This window comes from Camellia sinensis, chromosome 9 (assembly GCF_055761805.1).
Source record: "Camellia sinensis isolate YWXY chromosome 9, ASM5576180v1, whole genome shotgun sequence".
NCBI classification, from domain to species: Eukaryota; Viridiplantae; Streptophyta; class Magnoliopsida; order Ericales; family Theaceae; genus Camellia; species Camellia sinensis.
Genome location: NC_138969.1, coordinates 76,511,355 through 76,522,404, shown reverse-complemented (window position 1 = coordinate 76,522,404; position 11,050 = coordinate 76,511,355). Strand labels below are relative to the sequence as shown.

At 33.3% G+C, this 11,050-nt stretch overlaps 1 pseudogene; it reads right to left on the bottom strand.

Annotated features, from left to right (window-relative positions):
* Positions 1-9,912: 9,912 nt before the first annotated feature.
* On the bottom strand, positions 9,913-10,823 carry LOC114263995 (non-specific lipid-transfer protein 1 pseudogene; annotated as a pseudogene).
* Positions 10,824-11,050: the final 227 nt, after the last annotated feature.

Here is an 11,050-nt window from a genome sequence, read left to right as displayed (position 1 = left end):
AGCATGTTGGAAATTAGTATTTCAACAATCTCGTTATATAAACTCTGTGCATTATTTGTTCTTCTTTTGTGTTTTTTTTTTTCCTGTTGGAGATTTGACTTGCCATGTTATAATCAGCAGAATGTGGACATACTCAACCCTTTCTTTCTAAGAAACATTGACGAAACCAGCTGGAGAAGTTTGTCTGGAGTTCATGCTAACAAATGCATTCTTCGGCTTCTCCCGAACATGGAGGTATCAAGCATGCTATCTATGGGTTCCTACAGTAATTATTTTTGTTCTAGGTGCAAAGTAGTTTTGCTGGTTTTCATGGTTGAATGCCAGAGCAGAATTTGTCTCTATTTCTTGAATTCTGCACCTGTATTAGGAAATAATTTAGCTAATTCTTATTAGCATGCTCTCTGTGGCATCAAACCTTGAATTCCTGTGGGGTTTTGTTTTCAAAACTGCTGCCACCTCGATATTAATATATACATGATAATCATTCTCTTTCAGCTCTCATTTTTTGTGTGCTAGGTGGTGCATTCAGAGTTCTTGTAGATCTCATATATTCTCGAATTGTTCTATTCCAGGTATTCAAATCACTGCTGCGATGTGTTAAATTATGGGCGAATAGGCAAGGAGTGTATGGTAATGTAAGGGCATATAAGCTTGGTATAGGGTCACATTTGAGATTTGTCTTTATATGTTCTCCCCTAGCCTTTGTCAAGGGTAAAGGAATCCTATTAATTATACTCGTATGTGCAGTTACTTGTGTTTTTTGGAGGAGTCCATTTAGCTATTCTTGCGGCATTTATTTGTCAAAGGCACCCAAATGTGAGCTTGAATGGTTTGATTTCAAATTTCTTTAAGACGTTTGCCTTTTGGGATTGGCGAACTCCAGTAATTCTGCAAGATGGAATGGTGCCCATGACTATAAGTGCCAATGAAATACGGTCCTTGATGCCCATTAGACTTCCATGCTGACCACATGAATATTGCCATTCTAATATCACCAAGTGCACCTTCTACCGAATCAGGACAGAGTTTCACCGAGGCCATGCTTTGACAAAGGTACCTTTCATTTTTTAAATGGATATCATTATTATAATATCTCTTGTACCTTTTACTAATAACTACTTTCAATGGTTGTTTGTGATGTATTTTTGGAATCTGAGAGTGTAGTTTTATTATTTTTATCATTAGTCATATATGTATTTGCTTAAGCTATCTTTTTTCTTGGCATTGCAGGATATCCTAAGACCAAATTTTGGTTGGGCATGCCTATTTGAGCCTTTTCCATATACAAAAAAGTACACACGATTTGTCAAAATATGTCTTGCAGCTTCTGATCAAGATTAGTTAGGAAAATGGGTGGGTTGGGTTAAGTCACAGTTCCGTAGCCTTCTTGTTAAGGTTAGTGTCTTGATCTCGTTTTAGATTATTAACTTCTTGTTGATAACTACTGTGATTGTTTAGGCAACTGCATGTGTATTCTCTGTACTTACTGGTTGTGTGGTAAATTTGATACTTTTTTCAAACTATGAATATTTCTTATTTATACTATTATTTAATTTGAAACCAATAGCCAGGCAATCAATTGAAATTTGTCTTCTATAAGTAAGTTTGAATTCTCAGTTTTTCACTCTGACAAATGGAATTTGAAGTTCTACAGTGTCGCATTGAATTTTCTGCCATTTTGTTATAGTTGATGCTTAAAGCTGTGTACCATCATCTGTTCATCTAGGTGATTAGGTCAAGGTGCTTTTTTTCATTTTATCTTCGTAGATGATAAGGATTTTAGATTTCACTTTAGCTGTTGTCTAACATTCCGTAGTTGTCGATTTTTATTTCATTGTAACAACACATGCGTAAATGTGATTTTTCTGCAACTGGAGTGGATACGTTGTCTTTCATTATACTTTAATATTACATCAAGTATCCAGGTCCACGACCAATGCATTGTGTGCTTTTGCCTTTGTAGGGTATCGATATGCCCACCACAGAGGAGGTAAAGTACACATGATGTGTTTTTTGACCCCAAACTCTTAGTTTCCTTTTCCATTTATGAATGTAGAAAACTCCATGATTTACGAAAGGACTAACAATATTCATCCCTAAAAAGCCCTCTTTGTTGCTGGTGCCTGTAAGAGAGTGTTCATCACACTTGTCCAACATCGGTAATCTATTTTTATATGCTGAAAATGTCAATTTAACTTTGAACAATTGTCACTTTGGAAAATTATCTTCACTAGTTCCGATGTGGTCAAGGTAGTCATTTACTATCTTCATTACTTTGGAAAATTATTAGTCAACAAATCCATGTTGAAAATGTCGTTGTCAATTCTCTTGCAGGTCTGCTGTTCTTTTACTCTCGGGTTTACATTTCTTGTCCATTAATTAAGACTCTATTGTGATTGTCCTAATTGATTCTGTGTTTTTGTTATTTATTTTATTTTCTCATTCCATTCTAGTGTTGAACATTAGCACAATAATTTGGATACTGAAGGTTCTTTATGTTTACATTAGATGGAATGTCACGAACTTAATAGATTCTGTGTGGTAGTGATATGTTTCGCAACTTGCTTTAAAGCTACTCCTATTTTTTGCAGAATTTGTTTCTTCATGTAAAATTTAGGCAACTTGAGATAAGCTATTCCTTCATAAAAGGTATACCTTATTTTACATAGATTAATGTTACACTTCTCTCTCAGCTAGGCTTACGTGATGCACATCTTTTATGGATGGAATTGGAATGCATACAGAGAATGCACACAATGTACTCCTCTCATATTCTGACATGGTTTTCTCTCTGTCCCCTTGTCTGTCTCTCTCTCTATATAGGTATACCTATTGAACATTGGATTTGTTGAACAAGATGGTGGAAGTTGCAACAACTAAACTGGTAAAGTGTTTCACCTTTCTAGTGTATCATATGACTTCATACATGAGTACTGGTAGCACAATATAAATGTCAAAATATCACCTTTTTTCTCAACCTGCTGTTTATGCTTACTCTTTATTCTCTTGCTTTTTATTTACATACATATATGCCTAATTATGTGTGTAGGGTCAGTCATTTGGTGGAACAAATGATTCCCAGAAATTTGTATTTGATTTGGTAGACTTTGCAGGGGATTTAACTGTTAAGGAGGACACAAATAGGTATGATTCTTCCCTATGGCAATGCAAGCACAAAATTATGGATTTTTGTCCTTCAGTCACTAAATAAATCATCTGGCACCAAAGGTATTTGCTTATATATACATATATAAATTATGTAATGGGGAGGAAGTATGTAAGTTCTTCACATCCTGAGGATAAATGCTATGTGGATTGTGGACGTAATGTATTGTAGTTATTTGTTTGTTTGTTGTTAACCAAATAGTATATTAATGTTTGTTTGTTTGTTGTTATCCAAAGTGTATATTAATTGAAGGTTGAACCATGTGGTGCTGTGATACAATGAAGAATAATCTAGAACTTCACCAATTCGGTACCTTATTAGTTTGTATAAGTCTGGAATCTGATAGAGTATTATGTATGTTGATTACATTGTCTTCAGTTTGGAAAGAGTATCACGTATCATGTATCTTGAATGTTGAATCAGAAATAGTAAACTACTGGTGATGTAGATGTGGTGTTTATTTTTGACCCATCTTTTGTGGATTGTTTTCTCTTTGTTGTTTCTACCTCTAATTTACTGAATTTAAGCATTAGCATAAAGCTCTTGTATTCAATCAATTAGTATCCTTATGTTGTATTTTGAAAAACATTAAAATAAGAAGAAAAAATGCATATTATTGCTATTTTTCAACTTTATTACAAGTATTTTTTTTAGTTAAAACTCACAGAATTAGTACAGTTTCAAAAAAGAAAAAAAAAAGAAGCTATAACGGCGTTTTTCAAAATGCCACTATAGATAGTGCCAACGGTTATATTTTTAAAATAGAAAAAAGCTATCACGACGTTTTTAAAACGTCACAAAATATTGGCGTGATGTCATTTTATGATTATGTAACACATTTAGCGGCGTTTAAAAACGCCGCCTATACTAATATAATGGCGCTTTTAAAGCGCCATAAAGATACAGGGACGGTCGCATCTTCGACGTTTAATACTAAATGTCACAAAAAGAATTAGCGGCATTTTTGATATCTATAGTGGCGTTTTTTAAACGCCTCTAAAAATCAAATTTCCATCAGTGTGTTATGATAGGAATGAGCTAATTCCTAGTAGAGAATACATTTAACAACGTATGTACACATTTGATATAAATATGTGTAACCAAAGTACATTGCCCCAAGACATTTATTTAAAACCAATCCACATGAGGATATATATATATACGAGAATATAAAACCTTTCCAAACAACCCCACATTTATTAACCAACTCCGCATTTTTTTTGTCCTCACACGGATGACCAGTGGGCACCTCACACTTTTTACATTTATTGTCCAATTCCACATTTTTTCGTTCTCACACGGATGGCCAGTGGGCACCTAAACTCTTGCACAATTGTCATCCTCACACGATTGGGCAAGTGGACACCTCAAAACATTTTCACATTTGTCGTCCTCATATGACCGAGCAAATGGGCACCTCAATTTTCCCACACGAGTACCAAACACATCACATAACATTTCTATTCAACAAACCCCCAAATTTACCTCATCACAAAGTGTCTCAACACATCCACACAACATCAATTTATTTCCAATTATCTTTTAAACACCAAAATCTATAGCTAGGGTTTTGTAAAATTTAGGGCTTTCCTCATACTCGTTATCGATTCAAGAATCATGGAATCAAAGTTGGTTTTATTCAAGAATATTCAAACATTTCAAAAAATATTGAGGCAAACCTCCATTTTTCATAAATACTCAATAAGTCAAGTCGTCCATCTCATACCATACATATATTATAAAATCTACCACACAATCAAATCAAAATGTAGCTATACAAGGTTAAAAGTATTCCTACCTCAATGGTGATGATGGAAAGATGACAAGATGAAAACCTAACTTGACGCTTCAATAAAAGCATGAATCAATCGGTAGAAATTTTGATCAAAGCTTGTTCTTTAACTCTCTTGAAGGATCTAAGGTAGATTCTTGGTAGAAATGAGAGAAATTAAGTGTTTTGGGGACTAGAGTTTCAAAACTGGGTGTTAGAGACATAGAGAGGAGATGAAAAGTGAAAGAAAAGTTTTCTAATTCGCGCAGACCGCTCCACCAGTCTTTTCACCGCTCAAGTGGGTTAAATCGACCTCTTAGTATTTCAGTTTGCAAAACAAGATACTGGATGTAACCTTTTCACTGCTAGAGCGGTAAACCTATCGCTCAAGCAGTCATTCTGCACACAAATTGCCACACATGCACAGACTCTAAGACATTCTTAGTAGATCAACCTTATTTTCACACTTAGAAAAATTTCATGTCACGTCAAATTTTCAACATCAAACCTTTTTAATACAACCTCTATTATACAAAAGGGAATAAGGGTCAGGTTTCAACCCAAATCGTTACAAAAAAGAAACCCAGCCTCTAATAGATTCTTACCATCAGAACCATTTTTCCCTTCCACTCATTAGCCAAATTCCTCGCTCTCTCCTTTACTTCACTCCAAATATCTGGCTTCACACCTATCAACTTCTTCAACAAACCACACAGCTCCACCTTGAATCATACAGCTTTAATTTCTTTACATACAAACCTTTCATCGCATCCAAAACCATCACAGCCGAGTCCAGAGTGAGCCGAAGCGCGTCAGGAAGCTCAGTTTTGATCATGGCTCACTTATTGTGCTGCTCGACTATGTAGTTCCTCAAGCCTAACCTATCCATGTTCTTGCAGAAGGATTTCAGCTCTAACCAACCAAAACAAGTGGATCTAGTTGTTGGGTTTGATTTTGGGGGTTGTTTGGGTGGGTTAGGATTGGAGGTTTTGTTAGAATTTGAGAAGAGTGAACAAGGTTTGGAGAGAGGATTAGAGGGAAAAGAAGTGGGAGTCGAGGTTGGACCATGAGAGGATGAAGAGGAGAGAGAAGATGAGTGGGATTGAAGATCTTCAGAGGCTTTTCATAGATTCTCTTTCTTCAAATCGACGAGACTCAAAGCTACTGAGATTGTCTCCGTTGTCACCATTTTCTAAAACTTTGTACAGAGAAAGAGTCTAAGGCAGCACTTGTAGGGCGGAGGAGAGAGTAAAGAATTAACAGAAGAGAAGAGATGGTGAGTTTGGGTAGGAGAGGGTGTGTTTATGTCTTTCTTTTAAAATTTGGGGTCAAAATGTATTCTCTTTAAAAAGTTTTTTCATTTTAAATGTGACAACAAGGGCTAAATTGATACGATTTAAAAAAGTATGAGGATAAAATTAAAATTATTCAAAGTCTGGTAATGTAATTGAAAATCGAAGAAAAGTATAGAGATAAAAATGAATTTTCTCTTTTCTAAATATGTATCTTGGCCATATGTTTTAAATTGAGAGAGCTCCAAATTTCAAAATCATAATGTGTAGTGCTAAAATAAATAGGGTAAACCATCAATAGGCCTCGTTTGGAAACATACTATTTTAGTAACTTTTTTGTTTTGTGGCTAAAATATGAGGTAAAAAAAATTAGTATGTTTGTAATGATTTTTTAATTTTTTGCGAAAAAATGTGCAAAAAGTAGGGAGAAAAATGAATCTTTGACTCTTTTTTTTTTTTTTTTTTTTTTTTTTTTTTTTATAGTTAGTTTGTTGGCTTTTTAGCATTTTTAATGACTTTTTGACTTTTAGTGGTTGGTTCTTTGATATACACCTTGGTTTGTACAAGGCCGGATATTGCTCACACCGTTGGTATGGTGAGTCGGTTTCTCTCTAATCAGAGTAAAGAACATTGGGTAGTGGTGAAATAGATTCTAAGGTATGTATCTTTCAGGGACTTCGAAGGTGTGTTTGTGTTTTGGGGATGGTAAGCCGATACTTGATAGGTTCACGGATTCTGACATGGCCGGTAATGTTGATTTTAGGAAATCTACTTCGGTACTTGATGATTTTTGTAAGGAGAGCTGTGGAATGGAAATTTAAATTACAAAAATTTGTTGCTCTCTCAACTACGGAAGCTGAATTTATTGTCATTACAAAAGCTTGCAAAGAAGAGTTATGGTTGAAGAAATTTTTGCAAGAATTGGGTTTGAAGCAAGAAAAGTATGTGCTTTATTGTGATAGTCAAAGTGATATTCATTTGAGTAAAAATTTAACTTTTCATTCGAGATCAAAGCACATTAATGTGAGATACCATTGGATTCTTGATATGTTAGATTCAAAATTGTTACAACTGGAAAAGGTTCACACGGATGATAATATTTCGGATATGTTCACTAAGACTTTGTCGATGGACAAACATTTCAAGTGTCGAACTTTGGTAGATATGGTTGATGTCTCCACCTAAGTCAGTAGGGGGAGAATTGTTAGGCATACCTCCTTATTGGACTATATGGGACCCAATTGATTTATTAAAAGAATTTAATTTAGTTTGGTATTGGTTATAATATTTTTTTTTATATATTACATCTAACTTTTGGAAGCCCAATAGATATTTAATAATCTGTTTGGTAACATCTAGGGCTATCATAAAAAAAAAAGCCCAAAAAGTATTGTTTAGTTTGTATGAGGTACAACGGCTAATCAATCCTTTTTTTGGGGTTAGTGAGTCAGCTTCGGTGGGTTTTGATTTTGTGTGGCAACGACAAATTGATATAGTGCTTGGTGGAATTCAATTCCATGGGTTTATTTCGGCCGTCATTGTACGGTTGATTTGGGTTATTATTTTGGGTCTTTTACAATTTGTTTAGAAAACTTTTGTTAATTTATTTGGTAAAATATTTCCTCTTTTTATTTGTGATCATTTAGAATTCACCTAAGAGTGATTTTGTGAGACCATTTGTGTGTCGTTTGTAATCATTTAAAAACCTTTGGTCGATAGTGGAATCGAATTTCGAATCACGCAAAAATTATTATGTCGTCGTTGATTTAATTTTTTCGCATTAGTTTTTATTTCCATTGATTGATTTGCTTGTAGAAAATTATTTATTTTTTCTTAACAAATTTTATGATAAAATTGCACATTTTTGTGATAGGAAACCAATGATATGCACCCCCTAAAAGATTTTCCTAGTATTTGACAAAGGTACACTAATCAAAATTTCCACATAACAAAATGGCACATAATGACGAGCTGTAATAAAAGGTTAAAATGTTAAATAAATAATTTTTTTGTACAAAAAAAAAAAAAAATCATATATACTTATGTAATCATGACTAAGACTTTTAATATTTAAATATAAGTAATGATATACAATTAAATATATATATATATATATATATATATATATATATATATATATATATATATATATAATAATGTGTTATAAATTATGAACCTATCATTTTAAAACTTAAAATTCATAATGATGCATTTTATTTACAAAAGTACAACTGCTGTAAAAAAAATTATGGTATAATATAATTTTTCTTTAAATATTATTTATAATTTTAGATACTTTATTTAAATATATTCTATTTGTAAATTATTATCCTACAATTTTTGTTTGTGCATTATAAAAAGTAAAATAAAAAAGGTAGATAAGAAGGAATTGCAAAAATAAAAAATAAATAATAAATAGAGGGTTTGGCCTCCATCAGAAAAACAAAAATTCTTTAGTTCAATACATTTATTGTTTTTTCAACTTTGTATAATAGTTGAGGTTGATAATCACATTTAATGCACTCTTAACAAGTTAATAAAACCCTTGCTTTAAAGTGAAAAATACACATCGTATCACATCCAGTGAAAGGATTAGAATTCATGAGCATTTCTGAAGTACAAATTTTATTTTGCCTTGATGAGAATTCATGTTGTATATTCATGCCATTTAGTAGATGAGTATGTACTGATTGCCATATACATATTGGAGAGGACTTGTAATTCTTTTCTTTATAGTAATATCACTTATTGAGTATACCATTCTCGTTCAGATCCTCTTTTAATTATTTTGTACCCTCTTTCTGGTTGTGTTCATATCTTTTTTCATGGGTTTGGATTTTGCAAATATAGGGCATGACAATAGATAGGTGACATGAACCGATAAATGGATAGTAAACAAATAGACAGATGGGTAGGAGTAATATAGTTTTTCAAATTATTTTCATCTTTTTGGTCCCCAAAAAATAGAGTTTGGGGCTATTGCCCCAAAAGTTTTGAAATTAGACCTATGGTTCGAGTACCCTATTTAAAATGTAAAAAATAAATAAATTTGATTTAAATATGAAAATTTTCACTAAAAAAAGAAAAACATGAAAATGAAAAATAGAAAAACACGGGTTTGAAATCAAAACAATATATTCTTCAAAAAACTAGTAACGCGTCTAGTTTGGTTTGATGATATGTAATAAATTGGCTTGTATCCGAACTAGAAATTTTCAAAAACACAAAAAAAAAAGCACACAAAAAAAAATAAAAAATAAAAAAATAAAATTCAAATACAGTTTTAGATTAAACGCTAAACAATATTTCCTTCATAATCAGGTTTAGTCCAATGATATGTATCCCATTGGTAAATTGGCGTGTATCCGAACTGCAAGCATTCCAATATGTATACCAGAATTTTCCGAATCCAACATTGAAAGGTATGTTGTATCAACTAATCTGTGGAGAAGTTTTTCCTCTACACAATGGTATCACAATTTCTTTGGCGCAAATGTTGGCAAGGAAAAAGGAAAAATGAAGGGAAGGAAATCTCCAGAAAAGATAACAAATTTATTCATATTATAATTGTCCATACAAAGAAATTTCAAATTGGCCTAATTAAAGCATAACAACTAAGCGTTATCTTTGTTGTCGCTGGCCAAGGTTTGTCCGTGTCATATGCATCCTTCCTCACCCATCCATTAAACTCTGCATAGGAACAAGAAAAATCTTTAACATGAGACAAAATCTTGGTATCTTTCCACAGTAAGTAATATGAGAAAAGGGAACAAAGCAGAAAAGGACTAATATCGTGTAAATCTTTCTACACATCTTTCACAACTCAGGAGGACAAACAAATATCTACACAGTATTAACCGCTATTGAAAGTTTCAAGTGACATATAAAAATGTATTCAAATTCAAATTGACAAAAAAAACAAAAGTAAATTTGGTTGTATGGGACGAAAAGTAATCTTTCAACACATCTTTCACAACTCATGAGGAAGAACAATCATCTACAGAAGATTAGTCCCCTTTTAGAGTTTCAATTGATATGTGAAAAAGTATTCAAATTCAAATTGACCCAAAAAGATAAAAAAAAATTAAATGGTTATATGGGACAAAAAGTAAGATGCTGGCTACCACTCTGTTGATGTCGTTATTAATTTGTTGAAATCAAGATAGTCTAGTGACTTTGATAAACAAATAGCTAACAAAGAGTGAGTAAGATGTGTTACGTACGGAATTGTGTTGCAATCAATAGTAAAGTCAATGGTTATTCCGCGAAGATCAATTTTGCAAAGATCGGGAAGTTTCTTAGCTCTATCAACGTTAACCCCTAAAGAAGGTCCAACTTGCTTAAAACACGCACAAACAGCCCGGCGATCTGCTGTAGAATTAGCCATCTGGTTCAAGTTTTGAGCTCCCTGACAGCAAGGCACAGAGACGTCACCGATGCCCGACAGGTATGGTTCGCATGGAAGTATTTTCAGTATCGCATCTTCGCAGGTGATTGTTGCATTCACAGTCACAGAGCTTGCAATCAATGCCAAAATTACAATCACCCACTCTAACGCACACACTGACCCACCCATCGTCTTCTTCATCACCATATCGTTTCTTTTTTCTAAAGCTTTAACAACAAGACTTGGTTTTGATATGTTTCTTGGGACTACAATGTTGGGGAACACACCCTATTTATAATGCATTTGGGTGGTGGTTTTTCTAATCAGTGTGAACGCATAATATCAATCAAGTTCATATTTTCGGAACGAAAGTAATGAATTTGATTTAATGCAATGACCCATTAATTTGTTGGTAAAACTGCCACTCATTTGAC